At 40.0% G+C, this 26,561-nt stretch overlaps 1 protein-coding gene across 1 annotated transcript in view; it reads right to left on the bottom strand.

Annotated features, from left to right (window-relative positions):
- LOC122793178 (guanylate-binding protein 1-like) overlaps nucleotides 1-26,561 on the bottom strand; it is a 2,019,684-nt gene that overhangs the window by 707,504 nt on the left and 1,285,619 nt on the right. The window lies entirely within an intron of this gene.

Here is a 26,561-nt window from a genome sequence, read left to right as displayed (position 1 = left end):
AGAAGACGAGATGGCTGTTTCAAGAATGGTCCTACAATCTATTCCCTTGCAAAAGCCTTTGGGGTCTTCTATGATGAGTGTAGCAGAAAACAATGGATTTGGAGATCCGGTTAACAATAGTTTGTTTAGAAACTGAGTTCCCTAGTTTTGGCTCCTGGAATGAAACAAAAGCTTTGTGGATATCTTTTGTCTTATCTAGATAAAACCTGAGTTGTCTATGGATGTCAAGGGAGTGAAGTATTCTTTCCCTCTGTTTTGTGGATTACGAAAAAAGTGGGTAGGGTAATAGCTGGTTTGGGGACAGCTGAGTTACCAGTTTAGGCATGAATGAGGGGTTGGCCCATAAAAAGACCCTATCCTTGTGGACAATAAGGAAAGCAGGGGTAGCCATAATGGCCTGCAGCTCTGAAACTCTTCTGGCAGAGATGAGGGCTACCAGAAGAATGGCTTTCCAAGTACAAAACTTGAGAGGAGCAGAGGTTGCTGGCTCAAAAGGAGGTAAAATAAGTTTTTCCAGCATAAAATTTAGGTCTTAAGCAGGGAGAATAGGTTTTTGGTGGCTTCAGGTGGAGCATGCTTTTAAGGAACTGTTTAACCTCTAGCCTAGCTAAAAGAGGGGGATCCAGAGGTAGCTGAAATTTGTGCCTTATTAATTTGCTAGTCCAGATTGCAGTAGCTCACATAGGTAAGACAGGACCAGTGGGGTGTTAGCTTGAACTTTGTCTTGTTTGTTACTGAGATAAAATATTGAAAATAATTTCCATTTGGATATGTAAGACTTCCTTGTGGAAGGTTTTCTTGTTCTCCTTCAGAACCTTCAGCATGCCCTCAGAGAATTAGTGTCTAATTGGGATCAGAATCCTATCATCAATATTGTAAGGCTGATGATAGGCTTGGATGAAGAAGGGAGCCCTTCTGCTCTGTGAGTAAGTTCACTATAGATGGAAGTTCCTGGTGATGGCCCTTGTTTAAATGGAAGAGAAGGGGGAACCAATGCTGCCCTGGCCAAAAGGTAGTCATCAGTTGGACCTCTGGGTGTTCCTTTTACATTTTTATCAAGATTTAGGGAAGGCATAAAAATGATTCCCTTTCCAAAGAAAGGACACTGCATCAATTTTCAAAGTCTAAAGGTAGCAAGTCCTGGTGCAGTAAAGTAGAAGATTTGTTGCTGACGGATGCAAGGGGATTTATCTGTAGCATCCACCATTTGTGCATTATGTCTAGTAAGAGCCCCCTGTTCAGCATCCATTCATGTGGGTCTTCCCTTGATCTGCTTAATCTGTCTGCTAAGGAATTGCCCTGCAAGGAAATGTAAACAGCTTGGAGAAAGACATTCAATTTTCTGGCCAGCTCCCAAGCTAAAAGAGCCAGTCAGCACAGTGGGTAAGAGATAGTCCCCCCCCCCATTTGTTCATGTACCACATGACTGTGGTGTCTGTGAAAACTCTTAAAGGACCTGGCTTCCAATGGTGGTTTAAGGTATGCAGAGGATGTAGTAGTGCTGTCAGTTCCTTCAGACTGATGCATTCTGATCTTATGAACTTTGACCACTGTCCCTGAAATTTAAGGTTACCCATCCAGGCTCATCATGTGTGTTTTAATGCATCTGTGTGCAACTCTTGCTCTGATGTCTGCAGTTCGAAAGTTAGGTTACGGTTGAGCCTTATTTCAGCTATCCACCAAAGGATTTCCTTCTTTAGACAAGGAAAGAGTAGAAGATGTGTCTCCAGTGGATAAGAATTTTGGGACCAGGTGGATTTCAGGTACCACTGCATCTTCATCATGTGCAGCCTACCAAGGGAAAGCATGTATAGTTCCAGCCTTCAGCTCCAGTTCTCAGAGAAACTCTCTTGCCATACATGTCTGGAGCGAAAGAAGAGAGAGGAAGTAACTGGACAAACATTCCACCTTGTCCAGTGGTAGGAAAGCCTGTGTGAGTTTGATGTTTAGCCTGCACCCCAAGAAGACTATGTCTTGGGTTGTGGTCATTGTGGACTTTTTGAAATTGTTTGTGAATCCTAGGTCCTGGTGGAGGGATAGGGTGAAGTTAAGGGGTGACAAGAATATCTGCTGACACTGTGCCAGTATTAGCAGGTCGTCTAAGTAGGGCAATATCTGTATTCCCTGTGTCCTGCGGAAGGCTATGATAGGGGTCAGGCATTTTGTGAAAACTCCTGGCGCTCCAGGTACTCTAAAGTTCAAAGGAGTGAACTAAAAATATGATGAACCAACAGAGAACCTAAAACATTTCCTGTAAGCAGGGAGGATAGGAAGGTGAAGATAGATAGCACAGTCTGTAGAGATAATCTTTTGAAGGATGGGACCTGAAGAAAAGTGTTGAGATTAGAAAGGTTCATAATTGGTCTCCAGTTTCCTTCTCTTCTTGTTACATGGAACAGTCTGGAATAGACCCTTTTCCCCATGTATTGTGAGAGATCTGGCTCTATTGTACTGTGTTGGACTCGAGTTTGATTGGTGGGATACAGCAGCTGAGCCTAGTTGTGAGGAGCTTGAAGGATGCCCAAGAAAGGGAGCAACTCTTTCTAGGTCATTTTCTACTCGTGCTGAATGATAGAGAGGCCCCATTTGTCTGTTATGATAAAAAGCCATTTTTTTTACGGATAAGGAGAACGTTTTGGGGAAGGGCGTAGATGGATCTAGGGGAGGAAGAAGTAGATGAGGGTAGTCATACAGACTTATCTTAGTAGAGAGGCCTCAAAAATCCACTATCCCTCTCAGATATTTCCTGAAATCTCTTCCAAGGGGTTTTCATGGTTTTATAAAATGGTCTAGTGTCCTTATTAGCCAGCAAACTATGCATTGCAGGGTAATTGCCTTGGTATCTGGGAACTGAAGCAACAAAGGTGTGTCTACAGACCTTCATACATTTTCCCTGTTCCTGACATTACTTGAAAAGATTAGCAGCTTTTGGATCAAACAACAAATCCCTGTTTAAAGTACAGTCTAGCAGCTTTGCTTTAATATCCTCTGAGAAGGGTTGGGAACCTAGCCATGTACACCTCCTGATCAAAGAACCAGCAGCAGCTGCCCTGGAGGAAGCTTATACTGCATCACAGCTACATTTAATGCTGTGCCTTACCACCTGGGAAGCCTAAGCCACCATGGACAGGCCTGTTGTGTACTACCTGATTCCATAGGATCACACTAAACTTTGTTCAGTTTAGTCAAAATAAACAATAAATATTTTGCCATCTGTGTCTGGTAGTTAAGAGCTCAAAAAACATATTGGATGAGAGAGAAACTTTTTTATCCCACCTGTCCATGGCCTTGCTGTCTTTATCAAAAGAGAGGGCATTGGCATTAGGCAACAACTTGGAGGGTATGTGTGTAGACAAAGAAAATACTAATGGTTCTACCACAGGATTTTTGCACAGGAATTTTAAATCCTCAGGAACTTTGTTAAACCCATCAGGCCTTTTAGGGGTAGAAGGCTGGGAATCAGCAGCCACAGAACTGGATGCAAAGACATCCAGAAAAGCATCTAGGACAGGTGACAACAGAGCAGGAATACCTTTATTCAGTATCAGAAATGTCTTTAGATTTCCATTCAAAATGCTTCATCATACAGACAACGGATTTGCCAAATGAAGCTTCCTCCAGTGAGGAACCAGGGGAGATGGTATCCTCATCATTAGAGCCCACATGACATGGATAGTGGATCAGTGCCAACAAGTGCTCATCCAAATCAGTGTCTTCCTCTTCCTCATAAGAAGAGATTTATAAATGCCTCTTTTGGGGAGTGGAAGGAGAAGCGAACATCTAAGTAAGCCCTGTAAAGGAAGGAGGCCTAACTGCCATGTTGAGTTTAAAGAGGCCCTGAGAAAAGTCCATGCACTCCTTTTCTTGAGACATCTTGGGGGAAGCAATTTTTGGTTTTCTTTTTCTTCAGTGTGATGTCCACTGTAACTAATCAATCTGCCTACCACATTGCACTTTCCGCTCCTAGCTAACGTCTAATAGAGCAATAAACAGCAACACAAGTGAAAAATGGCAAACAAGCTTCCTAAACAGGGCACTTATCTGAAGCAGTAAAAGCCAGTGGTACCAACAATCACACGTAGGACAGACCAACAGACGCGAGACCTGCATTCAGACTGGCAATGAGACAGTCCGAGCATTTACACTCATACGTCCATTTATGTACCCTTATGCCCATAGGCTTAGGTCATAAATCAGACACATAGCTCTAAAGAAATTCTTTGGTTGTGGTACCCTGGTCAGATGTCAAGGTTATCTAGCAAGATATCAAAACAGTTTGGAATACTGCAACAATGATCTAAGGACGGACATCAACTGATCAGAGTTCCAGAAAGATTTTGTTATATTAAGATAATACCTGAGTTATCTGCGAACATCAAAGGTATAAAGTATCCTTTCTCCCTCATTATTATGTTTTGGAAAGAATGCAGGGAGATGGATAGTCTGGTGTAAAGTAAACTTGGATACTGCTTTAGGCATAAATTAAGGATTACTTCTTAAGGAAACTCTAGCTTTGTGGAAATGAGGTAATGCTTGCCTACATAAGAGCTTGCAACTCATATCCTCTTCTTGCAAAAGTCAAAGCAGTGATTACTACTGTTTTCCATGTTAAGACCCTCAAGTCAGCCTGAAGAGCTGGTTAGCTTCTCTAACACAAAATTAAGATCTCAAGACAGAGCCACTGTTTGTCTTAGATACTTCTTATTCAAAAGTCCTTTCAAATTAATTTTCACTTGAGACTGCATTGAAAGAAGAGGCTCCATGGGCAGACATGCTGAAATGGCCAACAAACTAAACTTGACAGAGGAGTAAGGCAGGCCATTGGACATTAAGATTCACAAACATACTATAAAATCAAAGAAACACTAGCTCTGAGTGTGTTATTTTTTGGCACCAACTACAAATTACTTTAAATTTGTTGATGTAAGATTTTCTAGTAGCAGGCTTTCTTGACACCACTAATATATGCTGCATATCCTCAGAAAATAGGTACCCAAAAAAACAAATTTCCCAAGCATTTAGTTGCAGTTGTTTGGCGTCAGAATGTATCAAACACTCATGATTTTGTGTGACCAAATCCAGTCTGTGAAGAAGCGTGTGGTAATTACCCATGACCAATTACAAAAGAAGGGAGAACCACTGATCCCTGGACCAGAAGGGAGTCACCACAATGAGCTGTGGGGAGTTCCTCTGAATATTCAGAAGTATCCTGGAAATCAGTTAAAAAGTAGATAAGCATTTTTGTTGAAGGAAAAGAATATGTATCTGTCTTCCAGCCTGTCTTGCATAGCATTCTGGAACATAACTTTGAGAGTTGATTGTTTAGATAGGAGGCAAAAAGGTCAACCTGAGGAATTCCCCACAGATGGATCAAATTTGGAAAGATGCCCTAATTCAGTTTCCACTCACAAGGGTCTGCTGTAGTTTTGCTCACCTTGTCAGCCACACAGTTTTGCCCTGACAAAATGTAAGATATCCGTACAGTGAGACTGTACTGAAAGCTATATCCCATACTAATGTGGCTAGCTTGTAAAGGTGGTAAAATATGGATCCTTCTTGCTTGTCTATGCACTACGTAACTGTGATATTGTCTGTAAACACATGAAGAGTCTCGGGGACCACAGATGATTCAGTGAGTTGAGGGCACTTTTAAGAGCTAGCATCTCTTTTATGTTTATGTGTTTTGTTCTGTCTTTTTTATCCCAATGACCTTGCATCTTTATACCCTCTGACACTCCTCCCAAAAAAATCTGAGGAATATTTTGCAACTGATTGCTTTGTAACAGGAAGGGAAAATAGGAAGTTTGGATTCTTAGAAATGTGATATCTCCACCACATGATCTCTCTTTTCACAAATCCTAGAACAGGAATTTGAAAAGTGAATGGGTGTTGATGGTGGGACCTAAGAGATGTCAGTTAAAATTATATCTTTGCCATATGTAGTCTTGCAAGAGATATCATGAGAATCATGAAAGTGAGACAAAGAATCATGAGGCATTCCCTTTCCGAGACTGAAGTCTGAATGATAAACCCCAGAATTAGATCTAAATATGGATCTATATTCCTGTGAAAGAAAAGCTCTTTATATTGAGAGGTCCAGTAGGCACCCCAGAAAACAATAATATGAGAATATGAGAAGACATCAGAAAAGACTTTTGAATATTCTCTTCGAATCCCAGCCTGTGTAGGAGACCTCTGACCCAAGACAGAGAGATTGCTGGCACTTTGAAAAAAACTCTGCAAATGTAAGTAATTTGTCTAAATTTGTAAAAAAATGTGGACACCCTGCAGACTAAAGTGAGCTAGAAACCTTGTGAACATTCTTGGAGCAGTGGATAGATTAAACGGTAAGGCAGAGAACTGGCAATGTGATCCAGACACACAAAACCTTAAGAAATGCCTGAAATCTGGATAAATATGAATGTGATGATAACTATCTTTTAAATCTAAGGTTACTATGAAACTCAAATGAGGAAGAAGGGGTAACAGGTTATGAAGAGAAAGGATTTTGAACTTGGGCACTATCACAAACTGGTTCAGGAATGAAAGATCTACAACTGGTCTCCAAGAATCTTCTTTCTTTGGCACCAGAAACATTTTTTGAATAAAATCCTTCCTCTAAATGGGGAGCAGAAACAGCTTCTACTACCCCACAAGACAGCTTATGGTGCAATACAGAAGGAAAGAAAAAAGTTTTGTCTCGAGGATGTCGAGGAATTCCTTGGCAAGAGGGAAGTTTCTTCCACTGCTATCAGAAGCCCAGGTGGATCACACTGAGGGCCCACTTGTCTGAAACAATCTGTTGCCAAAGAGACAAATGGAGATTCAAACTTTCTGGAAGTACTTGCCTCGTGGGAGAACAAGGTCTCTCATATACTAATTCTGACTTATTTGACTGTCCTTTATTCTGGGGGTTCCAATTATCTTTTTGGTACCTCCCTGCCATTGCTTTTTAAACATCAGCTTGCCAGCATTCTGCTGACTGTTTATTTTACTCTTTGACAGAGTTAGACAAGGCAGAAAAAAATCCCTTGCAAAACTAAGAGAAGGAGGGCTGAAAATCTAAAATTCCCTGAATCAGCATTCCTCTCTTACCACACTTTTTGATAACTTCTGCAGCAGAAGGTCTAATCCTATCCATGGGAAAAATTCAGAATTTCATTTCTGACATCTTCTGAGAAGAGAATGGAACTAGGCAAGCCTCCACAAAACAGTTCTGTGGAAGCACCTCTGGAAGTAGCATCTACAGAGTAATAAAGACATTTTAAACAATGAGCAGTGACTTGAGAAATAGAAGAAACTAAATTACACAATGCAGATTTTTACCCACAAGAGGAAACTGATGCCAATGCATTTTCATACTTTCAGAATTAGAATAAACTTCAACATAGGAAATTGACCACTTATAATTCTAAAAATTAAAGCTGTAGATGCATACACTTTTTTCCCAAACTTATCAAAAGCTTTGCCATCCTAAGCAGAACAAGATAGATTAGAATTAGCAAAGTGTGTGGCAGCAGATGGATTCACTAATGCCATAACTGCTAGCATGAAAGACTGAGGATCTTTATACAAGCTATCTGCTTTTTATGGCAACATGCTGACTTTCAGCAAAAATTCAGGCAGTGACAAAAAAAATCCTCCAGTCTTGACAAAAGTGAAGGGATATGTGAAGGTTCTGGAAATACCATTTGTAACAAATCAGAATATTTTCTGAGGGACTGAGACCTCAGATTACTAACACTAAAAACTTTGGTCTTTCTCAGAGAAAGAGAATCCTTCACAGGCAAAATCAGATACCACACTATCCTCAAAATCTGAATCAGAAAACTGAGGGCAGAAAAATGCATCTGTCCTGTCACATTCTCTTGCAGGTTTCAATTCTTGAACCTCTGCAGGAAAAGAGGAATCCAGTTTTTGTTTATCAGAAGGGTAGCCTTGTAAGAAGGGTCAAGAAACTAGTCAAGACCCGGAGCCAAGCCCAATAAATTACTCTTATCTAGAGTAACCAACACTGGAATAGACAAATGTTTGATATGTTGCCTCTTTTTGAAATAAATTTGTGAGCAAACATAACCAGTATTGTCAGCAACAACTTCATTAAGGATGGGTAAAACAGACTGGCAAAGTAACAGCATGTTCCTGGCCCCTTCTCCCTGGATCAATATGAATTGCTCTTCCTTGCCTCCTATTGAGACCCCTACTGCGACAAAGGATGTGTCTAACCCCTAGCCCATGGTGGCTGTATAGACTATACCAGAGGAATCAAAAGAAAAAGTTGGGAGTTCTAAAGAACCGGCTTTGGCCACAGCAAAGTCACCTACCTTGAGCTGAGGCAAAACACCAGCCTGATGTGGTGGCAAAGATAGCTTAAAACTGCTTTTCTTTTTTAAGCCACATCTCTCAGAGAACTTCCAGGATGGCTACACATTGAGTAACAACTTAATTCTACCTCTCCCAGTGTGAAAACAGAAACTCAGCAGAAAAGGTCAGTAGAATTTGGTGTTTATGGCTAAATTTCAGTAACTGGTTAGTAAATGTACTGCCTGGATGCCAGGAAAGGGGTAATACAGAGGACCTGAAAGAAAATCAGCTATAAAAGGTGAGGAAAAAAAACACTGACTGATAAAGGTTATGCAGCTGTTCAGCAAAAAGCAGTGCAACTTCCAGACATGACTTCTGGTAACTTAGAGAAAGATATAAGACAATTGCACACAAACCTGGTTAAAATGTAAGAAACCTTGATGGAGTATGTCAACTCAAACAACACAATGCTGGAAAAATGGAAGAAGCATTACAAAAATATTCAGATGAGCTGAGAAAGCTGCAAAAATTAGAGGTCAAAATTAATAAAAGGCCGGCTGAAGGCTGAATATGAGACTGGTCAAGAAGAGATGTTTCAAAAATAATAGAATTAGAGGACAGAATACATAGGGAAAACTTGAGATTTGTATCTGTAGCAGACAAGCTGGAAGGAACAGACTGCATTAATTTTATGAAAGGACAAATAACCAAATAGACAGCAGGAGTTGTTAGTTGAAAGCGCACATCATATGTATGCTCTAAACCTGGCTATGAGAAAGTCACCTAGACCTTTCAATAGTAAAGATACAATCCCATCAGCATGAGAAGTTGATTCTGACAAAACTGTGGTGGAAGGACAAAGTATTAAAAGTGGGAGACAGCAGAGTGTTTGTGGAAAATGATTACTCATTGTAAGTCTGGCAGAAGAGGAGTAAATTTTTCCACTGTTCAAGGAATGTGAGACTGAAACTGCTGCACCCAGCTATCTTCAAAATATTCTTCCCTAGAGGGACAGAATAATTTTTGATGAAGTATATGCTACAGAGTAAATACAAAACTTTGTCCAACAAAAAGTGAGCTGTGAAACATAAGGAGAGTCTGCTTCTTGTTCTTCTGGTAATAAAGACCACAGATAGACTGTACCTGTGAAACCTTTTCCAATGTTTTAATGGAAATGTTGGAAAGAAGGAAGGGAGTATGACAGTTGACTAGAAGAATCAAGAGTATGTTGCAAATGAAGCAAAGAATGGATATGGGAGATGGAGATGAACAGTAATAAAACCAGTAAATTAATGTGGGATTACAAGGCAATCATTTGTCATTATTTGACAGAACAAGAAAATCTAGAAATACTGGACTTTTTTTAGAATCTGTTGGACTTGTGGTGGACTCTAAAGCATATGCCCTACTTCATGTCATTAATGTTTAGAAAAATACTTAGGGGAGTGAAGAGGAGGGAAAAAGTTAACTGAAAGTAAAGAAACATGTTTTCTTAATAGTATTATTTTTATGGTAAATGGTTTTCTTTGCATTCTATAAAGTAACATTTTCTCAATTATTCTTGAGTGTAATGTGGATTGTAAACAGGTGGTGTTGTTTATCTCTCTTTACTTTCTTCCTTCTTGTCTCTTTCTTCTTGTTCTGTTTTAACAAATGTAGGCCCTGCTATGTAAAACAAACAAAAAAAGAAGAAGAAGAAAAGCCTGGTTAAAACAACATGACTAAAGAAAAATCTATGCACTTTTTCTCATTCTTGCATGGAGGAATGACTGGATTAAGGCCCTTAGATTGACAGAGTAACAAGTTTTAAGAGAAAGCATGTAAATGAGAACAAAAAGCCGAAAAAAGAAGAAGGCAAACAATAAAGAATATTGATTATTAATGAGGCTTTTTTCCTAGAAAATAAATGTATGATTATTAGCTATTCTGTATCTGATCCTTATGTCTCCATGGAGACAATATTATAAAGAAAAATTGACTGACTGGTTCTCATGTTTCCATGGACACAATCTGATAATGAGAAAATGGCTCTCTGGTTCTCACATTTCCATGGAGACAATCTGATAAAGAGAAACTGGCTACAGTCTGGTGGAGAGTGATTGGCTAGAAAAAAAAACTGGCTAGGAGCTAATATTCTCTGAAAGCATTCAGGTGTTTTCCCAGCTGGGAGAGCTACAAAGATAAAGACAAAAACAGACAGCACTTAGAAAGACAGGTTGCACCATGCATCTTAACATGGAAAACCTTTCATTTAGGTTAACTCAAGTCTATGAGTGGGGCTATGGTTTAGGACATTTGTTCTTCTTAGGAGGGTAAAACTTCAATTTCTGAAGATGTACATAGTCTTGCGTGTTAGTATTAAGTTAATAATTTTAGGAGGTATTGGGTGTGTGCTTGTTTTTTGTTTGAGGGCTTTCAATAAAACAAAAAGTTTTGTAAGATGTGACATAGGCTCACATGGATATGACAAGAAACAACTGTGTAAAAGCTCAACCTGCCAAACAATGTATGCATGTAATACAAAAGGTGGAACTAGTCATTTAACAAAAAAAGTGTTATACATTACAGGAGGGAATTGTTAAGTTTTTAATACAATGATGTTTTCTGTAATGTCTTTAAATGTCAGTGGTTTCACAGATAAATACAAAAGAGAAAGAGTAGTAAACTATATTAAAAATGTACACTGCAAATAGCTATACTACAGGAGACATACTTGGAATGAATTGAACATGTGAATTTGATAAAGAAATGTTTTCAGGATGGTTATTCAGAGCAATACCTGGGACAAAGGAAAAGAGAAGTACTCATATCGTTGTAAGCACTAAATAAGCTGCAAATTACTACAGCACTCAACTTTGCTCACTGTCTAGAGGAAAGCAATTTTTAGTACTTAATAAATAAGCACCTATCCAGGCATGTCTAAGGGTCAGCTACCGGTGATTTCTCCTGTCTACCTAATGAATCTGGGCATCTTGGGGCAATGCAGCAATTGCCTCATGTACACAGATAACCCTCTCCTCCTACCACCCAACACTACAACCTGTGAGAGATGCTCTTATATAGCCAAACTGGAAGCAAAGCTCTCTTCACCCAAGACTGGACTAGACAGTCAAGAGGAGAAGGTAAACACTTGCACCACACCACACTCATCACATAGTCCCTCAAAACCTACACCACCAAAACACACACATAGAAACACAAAACACACACTTACATTCGCGGAGGCTCTCAATAAAAACCTGCCCAAGCATTAAGGACCTCCAAAGCAGAAACACAAGCAAACTCCACCCCCAACATACCCCAAATGACGCATAGCCCACAAATTCAGTGTGCCACTCAACCACAGCCCACAAGGCATAACAACGTACCCAACACTCTAGTCATAGTTGACTCTATAATCAGGCACACTGATGTTCCGGCTCACCAGGCTTAACAAGGAGAAAGCTACTGTCGGCTGCCTGTCAGGTGCCACGATCCACCACATAACACATGCACTCAGGTCATTCCACAGCAAGTACAAATATAACACTGTCATTGTCCATGTTGGTGTGAATGCCCTGAGACATACCTCCCTGGACTACATGAAAAGAGACATGGAGGAGCTCTCCAATCTTGTAGCCCAGACAGGTATGATCCTAGCCCTGAGTAGCATCCTGCCATCACCCAGAATGATACCACAGTACAAGGACAAAATGATTGATTTCAACAATTGGCTAAGCTTCTGGTGTCATTCTAAGGGGATACAGTATTTGTCTACCTGGAACGACATGATCGACAGACCATGATGCTTTGCCAGAGATGGCCTGCACCTGTCGCCCTTGGAATTCCGGATACTGGCTAAGGCTCTTGCCACACCTATAGTGCCTTTTTTAGGCAAGCAAAATCTGAGGGTAATGCTACTCAACGCTAGAAGTCTAAACCTCAAAATGCACTCACTCGAGGCACTCCTTAAAATAGAGAACATCGACATCTGTGCAGTGACAGAGACCTGGTTCAAAGCTCCAGAGAGCACCCCTGCATTACCAGGCTAAAATTCATACAACGCCTTTCGACCACCTAACCCGGAACGAAGCACTAAAGGTGGAGGCGTGTCCATATTCATTAAGGATATCCACACCTCCAGGCTAGTTGCACAGCATAATGCATCTGAGATTATCCAAGTGCAACTAACGCTGGGCAAGACTGCAATCCAAATTGTAGCTAGGGTAAGGTGGTTCACACAACTTATCTAGATCTCGCCAAGGCTTTCGACACCATCACCCACTCTGGAATTATAGATAAGCTCACTAAACTAGGTATAAATCCATATGTCACAAGATGGCTTGCCAACTAGCTCATGGACAGAACCCACACTGTGAAAGTAGCAGACTCCAAATCCGACTTCAGACCAGTGACAAGTGGAGTACCACAGGGTTCTGTCCTGGGTCCTCTCCTGTTTGGTATCTACTTCTCTGAGGTACAGGCTAACACAGAAGGTCTTTGGCTAACAAAGTTTGCAGATGACTGCAAACTGGGAGCCATAATCGAAACTCCTAATGATGTGTTCATACTACAAAAGGGCCTCACTGAGACAGATGTCTGGTGTCAAAGCCATGGCCTGAAGCTCAATGCCAAAAAGTGTATTGTCATCCCCTTTGGTAAAAAATCTGTACCCATGAACTACCAAATAGCTGGTAGTCTACTTAATGCCGAAAACATAATAAGAGACCTTGGGACACAGGTGGACAGTAGTCTCTCCTTTGGTAATCACATCGCCACAGTGGTTAGGAAATCCTTCGACATGGCACACCACAAGGTAGAGTGTTTAGCCGAATCTAGAACAGAAGCTGCCATTAAAAAAGAAATAATTAGTAGAGGATACAAAATACTGCACTACAACTATAAGAATCAATCAGAGGAGGTTAGAAAAAATTTGGAAGAGAGACTGGATAAGGAACTCACAAAGAAACAAAGGAAGGAAATATGTATGTCTACCAAATATGCAACAAAATCTAGAAGATTTAGGATTTTTGCTTGGAAATGTTGACATGTTTTTATACCCCAACTACATTCCACAGATTTTTTCCTCAAATAGACAGCAAATGTTGGAAGTATGACAGGGATAAAAGAGGTAATTGGGAACATATTTTCTGGGAGTGTGTCAAATGAAAAATTAACTTCGAAAAGATCAATACACAGCAGGTTCAGGTTAAGGCACTTTAATCTTGCAGCAAGGAGACAAAAGCATTCTAATACAGAGTTTGTCTAACTAGAATCAGGAAGTGTTAGTGTTTTTATACATTTTCTAATAATACATTGCCTACCAAGCTGACGTAGCAGATCACAAGTTTTAACATCATTACTTCAGAGCAGTTGTTCTCATACCTTTCTGCTTGCACTATCAATTTTGTGAAAAACTTCCTAAGAAAAACAACGTGGCCTTGGCTATCACCAGTTAGATATATGCAATGTTACCATCCAAGGTACTACAGCTAATTTGAGCACAAAGCAAGTACAGATTGCAGTTCACTTCTTCAACAGTCCTTTGTCTGTTTTTATCTCTTCCCTCTGCAGCTGTGCATGTTCTCATAACATGAACAGAGCTAATTGTTCAAAATCATAACATTATAGAATATAGCATTGTTTTCTCTTATTTCTTCCTGACCTAGCAGATAATCACCTGCTTCTCAGTACATTTCCAAAAGGCATAAGCATGAATTTTGCTGTGCTAGCAAGCACTAGGTCAGAGGGCATCTTGCAAGTTTCAGAAAGCATACCTCAGTTTCAAAAACATCTTTTAGTCTCATACAAAACTAGGCTGTAATAAAATAGAATGAAAAATGGGTTAACTCTTTTAGCTTCTAATTAGCATCAAGCACACACATTAATACATATTTTTCTAACATTTTCCCCCTGTTAATACTTTTTAATTCTATTTTCAAAAGCATAAACAGTTTGCTTCTTCTCCTAACCTGTTCCATTCAGGATTTGCAGTTAACAGAGTCATTTAGTTTAAACATATGAAAGCATTTTACTTTTCAACAACTCCTCAATTTCAGTACTTTGATACAAAGTCTAAGAAACTGACATGTCTATAAAATCTTTGATTAATCTTTTCATGCAGGGAATACCACAACAAATGCATGCTCCTAATAGGAGTAATTCCACACAAATGGCAATCAGGATGTTCATTAGGATGAAACCCCACCCCCCAAACAAATTCTGGAAAAAGTCCGTCAGAGGGTTTGGGCCTGGTTTGGTCATGGTCGACACTTGCTGGATCACCTCAAGGTGATCATTTATCTCATGCTGATTGTCTAGTATATACGAACAGCATTCTTCTTTGATTAAAGTGCACGTACCACCCCTCGCCACTAGGGTGAAGTCAAGAGCCATGCGATTTTGTAGCACCACAGGTCTCATAGCATTCAGTTCATCAGTCACTAATTCGAGAGCAGAAAAAGTTGAATTGCTCATAACTTCGAGAAGTTTGGACAGTTTTCTCAGCTCCCAAATCGATTTCACTGCGCCATATGCAGGGGCTATGTCAGCCCACGATATAATAGTGTCACTCAAGTCCATGTGTGTTAGTTTATCTTTGTTCTTCACGGAATTATGGTTTCTCCATCCTGCTTCGATTCGTCCCAATGGATTCTCTGGTCTCTTGATTGGACTTCCGGGTTTACTGCTGACCTCTCAGATGTTTCGGATTTTCCCTCAAGGCAAAGCTGCAGTGTGTGGTATGGCCGGAACCAGGTAACCCAAAAAACAACTGCCGGACCAATTCTCAGGTAACCATTTGTATGCCTTTTTCCCACAAATAAAATAACAGTTCTCTACTTTAGTATTAATATAAGCTTGCCCTGCATGAAACCTTTTCTTATCAATGATAGAAAGCTGTTTTAAAAGAACAGGATTATGTTGTACTTCACTAACAGTTTTATGCAACTTTTCAAAATATGCATCATAGTTTGTATCACAAATAGTTTCCGCCTTATTGGCCTTAATATAACATTTATAAGAGACAGTCACATTGCAATTGCTCCAACCCACCTGAATAGTGTCATTTTTATAAAAACATACAACTCCCTTTTGTGTAACAGGTAGGTACAATGCTATTTTATCTTATGATTTTACAGGCGTAGTATCAAAGATCAAGTTTTCCCAGGTCTCATTGACCCCTAGGGGGACAGCAGTCATCAATAATCCCCCGTATGCTGTTGGTATAGCTGTGCATATCCAGCACTTCGAAACATTAAAAGTTTCAGCATACACATATTTGATTGCTTGGTAAGTGTTAAAGTTTGGATGCCAGTCTATGAGTAACGCATCACATTTGTTCAGTTCAACTCGTGTGGCTGAAAAAAGGAAAGGCCACAGCAAAAAGATCATTGTCACCAGTATAGCTAACAGGATAATCATGCAATTTTTCTGAGATTGTTCTGTATCCCTGTTTACTCTACACCTGGTCATTTTGTTCTTGTTGTGTAACAGTAACAAGGTTTCTGTCCAGTTTAAAGTTCTTGACCAATTTGCAGTGTGTTAAATGGATCCAGGACGCCTGCTCTGCTATTTTGACTGCAGTGGGTGTTGCCAGCAAAACTTGAAATGGTCCTTCCCACTTCGGAGAGCTCCAGTTCTTTTTCTTTATGACCTTTATCCAGACCCAATCGCCTGGTCAAACGCCTGGTCGCACTGCTGCTTCCGATGGTCTGGTCTGTTCTTTATCTGAAACAGAATTTAACTGTAGAAGTTGCTTGTTAATCATTAACCTCCTCATATAATCTGCTCGTGAACTGTCGGCCTCCTGATCTGCAGGCATGATAAGTTTCCACTGAGGTACATAATATGCCCTCCCAAATAGTATTTCAAAAGGAATTAACCCCTTTGCATTTGGAACAGTTCTCATACTCAGTGCCAGAGGTAAACAGTGCACCCAATTCTTCTGAGTCTCTGTCATTATTTTCCTAAGCTTACCCTTCAAAACCCCATTGTGCCTCTCTACTAGTCCTGCAGATTGTGGATGATATGCGCAATGGTTTGTTAAAGAAATTCCGAAAAATCGACTCAGCTGTTGTATAGTTTGATTTACAAAGTGTGTGCCATTGTCACTGTAGATCTTTTCCGGTATTCCAAATCTAGGAATAATTTCTTTGATAAGTATTTTTGCAACAGTAGCTGCGCCTGGATTTTTGGTCAGAAAAGCTTCCACCCATTTGGAAAACATATCTATAATGACAAGACAGTACTTCTTATTTTCACATTTGTTCAACTCTATGAAGTCCATACAAATAGTATGGAACGGGTATGGTGGTGTAGGGAAACTCCCTTGCTTAGGCTTCAACGCTCCTTGTGCATGATGTTTATTACAAACATGACAAGCCACACAAACATTTTTAGTGTAGTTTGTAAATCCATACGTCGTAAATACTCGATTCACTAACTGTGCCGTCCCCCCTGTTGAGACATGGCTCTGCCCATGGCTCAACAAAGCTGCATATCTAAACAAGTTAGACGGCAAAATTGGTTTTCCTTCCTTGGAGATGTACAGCCCCCTCTCAAGGATTGCTCCTCGTTTTACCCATTTCTGTTTCTCTACTTTCGTAGTGAGTGTCTGCATTGTTTTTAACATTTCTAAATCTAAAATCTCAGAAGGTTGTAATTCCTCACTCAAAAGAAATACTTCTGAAGCTGTAGCTGCCTGTTTTGCAGCTGTGTCAGCTCTCGCATTACCTTTTGAAATCCTATCCTGTTGTTTGGTATGATCTACGCATTTGCAAATAGCTACTTTTTGAGGTAACTGAATAGATTCTAACAAATCTAAGATAAATTGCACATGATTAATCGGTTTACCAGTAGATGTTATCATTCCTCTATTCTTCCACTGTTGCGCAAAAACATGTACAGTAGAAAAAGCGTACTGGCTATCAGTAAAAATGTTTATACATTTACCCTTTGCTAAGGTACATGCCCGTGTCAAGGCAATCAATTCTGCTGCTTGTGCAGATAAGTTGTGTGGTAAAGACTCTGCTTCTAAAATTTCAGTATCAGAAACTACTGCATACCCTACTAGATTCTGCCCCGTAGGACCCTTTCTGCATGAGCCGTCCACGTAGTATGTCACCTCAGCATCATCCAAGGGAACATCTGTAAGATCTTTTCTAGGTAGTGTCTTTTGCTCAATCTCCTGCAGGCAACAATGTGGTGTGCCATCCTCAGGCTTTGGGAGCAAGGTTGACAGATTTAAAGTTGTGCATCATTCAATTGTCATATGAGGTTGGCTCAACAATATAGTCATACAAGAAAGATGTCTAGCAGGAGAAAGATATGCTACTTTTTCTTGCAGTAAAATAATCGCGACTGCATGAGGCACTCTCAATGTGAGAGGGTGGAACAACACTACTGAGGCTGAAGCCTGCACTGCCATTGCAGCTGCGACTACTGCTTGTACACAGTGGGGCAGAGATCGCGCCACTGGGTCGAGCTGTGATGAATAGTAAGCTATGGGGCGTTGCTTGTCCCCATTTTGCTGTGTCAATACTGATGTCATATAGCCTTGCTTACAATCTACAGTTTGGAAAAAACGTTTATGATAATTCGGTAATCCTAAAACTAATGAAGATGCTATTAATTGCTTCAGTTTGCAGAAAGCTGATTCTGCTTCTGGTGTCCATTGTAATAAATCTTGTGCTGCCATAGGTTTCTTGTATATCAAGTCAGTCAAAGGAGCAGATTCCAAGGCATAGTTTGGAATCCAAATCCGACAAAAATTAGTCGTACCTAAGAAGGACATCATTTCCTTCTTGGTAGTCAGTTTAGGTGCTTGTAAGATTGCTATTTTTCTGTCTTCATCTAATATTCTGCCTTTTTGGATATTAAATATCCTAGGTATTATTTCCAAAGTTGCAGTTTGTTTTTGTTTACTTTGTGTCCTTGAGTGGCTAAAAATTGTAGTAATGCTATGGTATCTTCTCTGCATTCTTGCTGGGTGGGGGCTGCCAGCAGAATGTCGTCTACATAAAGTAAAATCTGGCTGCCTTTTGGTGGGATAAATTCCGCCAAGTTACTTGCCATTTCCTGTGCGAATATTGTTGGGCTTTCACAATATCCCTGTGGTAGTCGCGTATATGTGTACCTTTTCCCCTGAAATGTAAATGCAAACCAATGTTGGCTGTCAGGGTGTATCAGTATTGAGAAAAATGCATTGCTAATATCTACCACAGAAAAATACTTCTGTTGAGGTTTTAAATCATTTAATAAGGTGTGTGGATCTGGCACCGTAGGTGCTCTGGGTATTACTGTATCATTTACAGCTTGTAAATCTTGGACCATATGCCATTCTCCATTTGCTTTTCTAACAGGAAACAAGGGTGTGTTACATGGTGAATCAGGAGATTCTACCAGTACTCCTTCCTTAAGTAAGGCTGCTATTATAGGTTTATTTCCTACCTCTGCATCCTTTCTCAATGGATACTGTCTTTTCTGTGGTCTAAATGCTGACTTTGGCATGATTGTAACTGGTCCTGCTGTACGAATAAGTCCTACATCTGATTTCCCTGTTGGCCAGAGAGTTTCTGGTATGCTTCGCAAGGCTTTCTCTTCCTCTTCTAGTAAGAGTGCTAATCAGCTGTCCTCGCTAGATTGCAGGTGAACAGCTGGGTGTGTCTGTGTTGTTATCCAATTTAACTTCTGCTTTTGTACTCCCTGTTCAGATAGCTCTAATTCTGTCTGTTTTTCCCACTTTGTGACTTTTTCTCCTAGGTCTGCCCACTTTACGTTCTTATCCTTAGTTAAACTAACATGTGGTAGTCGATTAGATTTATAAAGTGCAAATAATTCCTGGGGCAATGAACAGCTAACTACACTGTTCCCCTCCCAGTACAGATTATGTAATACTAATCTGTTTGCACGGTTTTTAAACAATTCTTTGCTCATATTCCTTATCAGGTCCTGGTGTGCTGCAATAATACAGAGTACAATGCAACAAATGTTGTTTATCAGTGTTAAGGGAGGGGGACTTACTGATGGCTACGTTCATCAGTTCTTCGGTTACTGCCCCTGGACCAGACGTAACCAAGTCCTGGCTGTACCAGTAAAATGTTTCACCCTCCGATCGCACTACAAAAGTGTCCATTTGTCGCTGTGCCTCCATACCTTGCATAGTTGGAACTACTGCTATGCCAAAAATCTGCATAAGATCTCTGCCCAAAAGGTTTACTGGGCATTTTGCAGAAACAACAATTTTGCTTTTCTGGGTCATCCCTGAAACAGGGTCAGTTATTGCTATGTTATGGGAGAGTGTCTCCCGATACAGCTGCCCATTAGCTGCTTTCACTAATATATAGTCAAGTGATTCTGAATTTTCTGGTAGTTTGGAAGGATGTATCAGGGTCCATGATGCCCCTGAGTCACACAAAAATTTTACTTCCCTCCCCTCTACCAGAAGCGTAACTTCCAGTTTTGTATCTGCCAAGTTGAGCTCCAAGCTCAATAATGCTAAGTCCAAAATTTCATTTTCTTCACTGTCTGTGATTTCTTGCACATCCTCTATTTCTCCCATCACATTCTCTGTTCCCTCTATCACATTTACATTTGTCTTTTCTTGGTTATTTCTTTCTAGTAATTCCTGACTACCATATAGTCAGTCCTTACCCTCCTTGTCTTATGTGGTTACCTTCTTATTTTGTTTGCAATCCCTTGCCAAATGTCCCTTTTTCCCGCATTTAAAACATTCACCCCTTTTCTTTCTCTCTTCAAACTCTTCTGATCGCTTATCAGATTGTTTGTTTCCCTGGGCATTTTTCTTGCCCTTTTTCCCGGACTGTACTACAAAGACTTCTGCTCCATCTTCTACTGCAAATACTTGAGTTTTCTTTTTCTTTTTACTATTAAAATGTCTTTCGGCATGTCTTGCATATTCAAGTAAGGACTGTAATCTACTCGTGCGGTGATCTACCATGTGTTTTGTAATAAAACTACTGATAGGTGCAATACTACCTTTCAAAAATGCATTCTTTAGCTGCTGCTCATATGGGGAATCATGTGTTTGGTCTTCAGGTACTTGCATTCCACAATGGTAATTAAAACATTCTAGTAATCTAGCAAAATATCTAGCAACAGTTTCACCTTCTTGTTGGATGCATTGATTAATGCAAGTCCAGTCTGCCCTAGGCTTCCATTTCTCAGAGATTCGGTCTGTCAGACCTTTCACTCTGTTATCCAGCTCTGGGTTGCTATGTGGGAGTGGCTTATGTTCTGCGTCACGAGGATTCCAGTTGCCACTGATCATGTGGCAATCTGGACCTACGATCGGTCTGACTACTTTTTCTACCTCTTCCCCGTTTAAATGGTAACTTAACCTCATGCCCTGTAAGTCTTCTAAGAATTTTCTAAAATTAACTTTTGGATGGGGAATCCCCTCTGTGGCTTTCCGGATGTCTTCCGGTGTCCACGGTCTATATACTAGGATAGTCGGGTCCTGCCCTTCCTGTCCTGCCTGTGGATTTGGTACTTCTATGAGTGGACATATCTCTTCTTCACTCATAGCTCGTGAATTTTCATTCATTTGATATCGCTCCATATCCTCTCTTGTTTTACGTGTTCGAGACCTAGTCTTGACAGGATCTCTGACAAACGGTTTTGGTTTCGCAGGGACAGTTGGGTATAGCGGAGGTGTATCAGCTTGTCCACTCGCTTCATATTCTGGTAAGGGAAGCGGAGGGGGCGGAGGGGGCAATGCTATTACCAGGTTATTGTCTTCTTTATCTAAAAACATTGCTTTTGAATTCTTAATCTTTTGTTCCCTGCGGTTTGCTTCCTCAAGCCACCTGTGTGCCTGGGGAATGCCTAATTGACGTTGCTTTTTTGCCTGACCTTTTGTGTCAGTTTTGAGCTGCTTGACAAGTTTAATAAGCAAAGATTTTTCTGGTTTGCCATCAAATTCATATTTATTAACCCATTTTGTATACTATCTAACATTGTCGACATGTTGTAATTGCATATATTTCGCATCTTCGGTTAAGGGCGGGTCTTGGGATCTTTTTGTGCACTTATTTCCCATGTTGTCCTAACTCAGCTAAAGAAAAAATGTTACATAACCCTTCTTATCACGTGGTACCACGATTTCTCTTTTTCACAGTTTATCTAGAATAACTGTCTACCAATTCTGTTTCCCTGATCTACGACAAGAGAGTAATCTTTTTTGTCCCTGATCTATACTTTTACAGATCTCCCTAACAAAAAACAAAATACTGTAACAAGTTCCTGATCTAAAACAGAAAGAAGGTAAATTCCTCCTTACCTGAGCCTCTGTGATTGAGTATTGCACTAGGGCTGTCGACTCGTCCTCCAATCGCAGATCAGAAACAGTGGCCGGCCTCTTTTGAACGACAATTTAGTCGGAGGTCTTTCAAAGCAGAAGAACCAATGTGGTCTCTTCCCCGTACGGTTTCACGCCACCGGGCCCATCTGACCTGGGTCAGAGCAAGAGTTTTACGGTCCGGCGGGCCAAATCTGTCAAATGAAAAATTAACTTCAAAAAGATCAATACACGGCAGGTTCAGGTTAAGGCACTTTAATCTTGCAGCAAGGAGACAAAAACATTCTCATACAGAGTTTGTCTAACTAGAATCAGGAAGTGTTAGTGTTTTTATACATTTTCTAATAAGACATTGCCTACCAAGCTGACGTAGCAGATCACAAGTTTTAACATCATTACTTCATAGCAGTTGTTCTCATACTTTTCTGCTTGCACTATCAATTTTGTGAAAAACTTCCTAAGAAAAACAACGTGGCCTTGGCTACCACCGGTTAGATATATGCAATGTTACCATTCAAGGTACTACAGCTAATTTGAGCACAAAGCAAGTATAGATTGCAGTTCACTTCTTCAGCAGTCCTTTGTCTGTTTTTATCTCTTCTCTCTGCAGCTGTGCATGTTCTCATAACATGAACAGAGCTAATTGTTCAAAATCATAACATTATAGAATATAGCATTGTTTTCTCTTATTTCTTCCTGACCTAGCAGCTAATCACCTGCTTCTCAGTACATTCCTGACCTAGCAGCTAATCACCTGCTTCTCAGTACATTAATTTTGCTGTGCTAGCAAGCACTAGGTCAGAGGGCATCTTGCAAGTTTCAGAAAGCATACTGCAGTTTCAAAAACATATTTTAGTCTCATACAAAACTAGGCTGTAATAAAATAGAATGAAAAACGTGTTAACTCTTTTAGCTTCTAATTAGCATTAAGCACACACATTAATACATATTTTTCTAACAGAGTACAATAAGATGGAAGACTTTAAGGATTCCTTGCAGACTATACTGTCAGAGATGCTGGGTGGGCACATTGGTGTAACGAGGGAGATGATTTTTTCCAAGCTATGATGCAAAACTGGAATTGCCTACACATGGTAAGGCACTGCTGAGTCTAAGTATGGTGGCTGCCAAAAAAGCAATTACTAGAAAACAGAGATCAAAATCTAAACTAATTGTACTAGAAGTAGTGGATATAGTAACAGAGATAAAACAACTGGAATTATGATCTTTAGGAAAGGGTAGGAGCAAATTACATAGAAAAAATGGGAAATGTGGGAACATTACATACAGGGGAGAATTGAGGCTTGAAAGAATGCAGGACTTAAATGAGTTATACAATGTTTGAGTGGCAATGATTGGGTAGATAAGTGACATACAATGTGTCTGTATGGTCTGTGATATAAAATGCTTACAACTATGATTGTGTCAATGTGGTCTGTTTTCATTTAGTATATAAATGTATGAGTGCCTATATTGTAAATGATGGTTTAATAAAGATGTTTCATATTTAAAAAAGGGGCAGGAATTGAGTAGTTTATGTAATGTTGATTAGGTTATATGATATATAGCAATATATGTTAGGTATAATGTTTGTAAATGTGACATGCTAATACAGTTTGATTACTTTTATATAAATGTAAATTTCCCTATGTGATGAGTGTTAATTCAATAAAGGTGTTGAAAATAAAAAGTTTTTCTTTTTGTGACTGGAAGAAGATCCATCTGAGGAAATGGTACTTTGTCCCATGGTCAAGTCAAAAATGGTGCTTGTTTCCTGGGGAAGCTTAGCAGCTATAGTCAGTAAAACTGGAAAGTAACAAAAAGTAACTATTTCCCACAAAATAGCAGAGAAAAGGCGCTTTAAGATCTTTCCCCAGTCCCAGAAAGTAAAATAACTACTCCACAGGAAAGGCAGTTTTAAGGAATATTTAACGACATTTTACCACAAAGTTAAAAAGTGTGCTCATGTTTAAAAGTACCCCTGTGATTCATTAACGCCTATAATAAGTATACGCCATTCTGAATAAACAGATAACACAGACAAAACTCAAAACTTCTTCCTCCTAATTTTAGTTTTCCTACTGATTTTCTTGCAGACTTAAATATCGAGGGGATTCATAAATGTTACCATAAAGTACAGACTACACGTACACTTAATGTAATCTTTCTGAGAGATTCGAAAGCACAAAATATGGTAGGGATGTTCTTGAATACAGACTGTGTACACTTACTATACACTTAGTGTACATGCTAACGAATCTGGCCAATAACAGTCAACCAAAAGATTTTTTTTTTCCAAGCTTAAGGCTACTTCTTTTTAAGAAAAAGCTTTCTTTAGTAAAAAGGTACAGCTAAGTAAAAAGTTTTTCCCCTCAAGGAACTTATTTTCCCAGCACTGGAACAGCATTGGTTGACCATCGATCCTCAAAGCCCCTCACAGGTGCACTCTTGTCTGCAGCAAGAAACTTCTGAAGGACTTGGCACCCAAAATTAACTTTTAGTCAACTTAGTTTGCCTGACTAACGGTTTGGGCAAATGGAAGATGCCCTGTGGCTTTGGAAGCTGGCTGACTGTTATATCCTTATCAGGATGTAACCCATATACAGCTTAGGCTACTTCAGCAGTGATCATAATGATCTACATCTAGTAAGTATTCTTAGTTATAAACTTTCTCAGAGAAACAATGCTCAGTTTAAGTAGTACTGTCCAAGAGAAATCTGCAGAGGAAGAGCTTTGTTGAATATCAGTACCTTCAGCACAGTAATCTACCTTCTAAAATTTTTCTGTTATATTAACTATGCAAGAAATCCAGCTTTTCTTCTGCTTACACAGGTCCTGAGTGGGTACTGTGATACTCTGATTCTCTTTTAGTGTTCCGTTGGTAAGTTAAAGCTTTTCAGTGGGCACTTAACCACTGTCTAAAACCTACTGATGCTTTGCATTTATCAAATCTCTTCAAGGTCTCTCCATCTTGATCCTCATTCCTTATTTTGTGTAAAGCTTAAAACTGGCCCTCAACGAGGTGAGAATCCCCACAGAGCTCTCTAAAACCCAGAGTATACTCCAAATTTGTTTCTTCTTATTTTTGTGCAAACAATTGCTGCTATAGTATTCTTTTACTTTTTGTAAAAGAGTATGCTCACTCAATGTCTTTAAGAGTAGTGCTTCGCGTACAAGGTACCACATAGGCGGTAGTCTACTTAACACCGAAAGTGTAATAAGAGACCTTGGGACACAGGTGGACAGTAGTCTCTCCTTTGATAATCACATTGCCACAGTGGTCATGAAATCCTTCTACGAGGCACATCTCATCACAAAAGGTTTCTCATTCAGAAAAAAAGAGGTCATTGTTCCCCTCTACTCATCACTCATTAGACCCATTATAGAGTAAAACGCCCCTTTTGGTATGTACCTCACAAGACATCTACAACAACTGGAAAGGCCACAAAAATACCTCACAAAGAGGATTACTGGCCTCAAACAGATGCCTTGCGTAGACCATCTCAAAAAACTCAAGCTTTACTCCGTCACATATTGCCTACTCAGAGGCGATCTCTGCCTAACATACAAAGCTATGTCAAACCCAGAGCTGTTGGACATGCTCCACTTAAAGAAATCCCAATTCCTCCGAGCTACACGCTCTAGGGACCTAAACCTTGTCACCACACTAAACAGAACATGCTGGAGGGATAGATTCCTGTCTCACAGACTTCCCATACTCTGGAACAGACTACCTATTGATGTCAAACAGAGCTCCTCATTAGCACTCTTCAAGAAAATTCTTGATGATTGGATGGGTAATAGGAAATTCACCCTGGGGATCGCTTCTGTGGTTCTGCTTGACAGGGGCACAGAAAAATTATTTTCTTGGGTGGTGAAAGCCAGGGTACCTCTTTGGCTAGGCTTGTATAGGCCCTACGGCTAATAGCCTAATACCTACTCACCTATGAACCTATAAGGTATTCTGAAACCACACTGACAGTCAGCAACCATTTTAGTATAGCAATAACCCTTTACTATTGCATTAAAAGAATGTATTGATAAACTGTCAGAAATAACCAGTCTAGCATATGTTTCCCCCTTTTCTGTTACAGCACAAGAATGCATTGATACCTGCCAGCACTGTACTGTCATCAGTAGATTCATAAATATGATGTGCACACCTGTGAATGGGATTTGTGCTACATTCCTTGTACATAATCCAAATGCACCTTGACTCAAAGAAATGAAGGTCTGTGGCAGAAGCCTGCATAAACAAAAAGGCCTATAAGAGATGTGCCACAGTCATGGAGCATGCACTTAGGTTGATTTTTGCCTCTGTGTGAACAGTACAGTTTTATTTCTGCAGGTCATGTATACCATGAGTAAAGCAAGCTCCAGTTGCACAGTCAGATAAAGCCCTGACTACGTCCTAGGCAATCTGGTTCATGTTAGTGGATTAGGTATGGGGGATAGTTATGGCCATAATAGTAAGTACAGGGCAGACTGGAGCCAGCCAATGACATAAACCCTAGCAACAAGGGTAGAGACACAAAATATTATCCTGGGGTGGGAGTTCAGCATCCAAGCTTCATATGCCATAGCCTTCATGCCAGGTGAAAGAGAGTGTGCATTCACACAGAGAAGGCACAGTGATCCTCATGGTGGTGACAGTCACCTGCCCTCCAACCAAGACTAAGGGATTATAAAATATGCCCTAATTGCAATGATGTTGACAAAAGCACAAGCCATCCTCATTATTGTCTGAAGGATGTCTCCTCAGGATGCTCTCACCCTTGTGCTGGGGGTATTCAGTATGGTGGAGCAAATGAGCTTAAGTCCAATTTGGGAGGCTTGATCATCAACTGGTATTGGGACTAAAAGCAAACAGAAAGTACAGCTGTGTAAGTGAACGTATCATAATAGTAGATGTTCGAATATAACATTTGCTGCACTAACATAATTTATATGGAAAGTATCC

The sequence above is a fragment of the Protopterus annectens genome, chromosome 1.part0 (genome assembly GCF_019279795.1).
Source record: "Protopterus annectens isolate FY-2018-M chromosome 1.part0, PAN1.0, whole genome shotgun sequence".
Taxonomy (NCBI): Eukaryota; Metazoa; Chordata; order Ceratodontiformes; family Protopteridae; genus Protopterus; species Protopterus annectens.
This window is presented reverse-complemented; position numbering and strand designations above follow the sequence as displayed.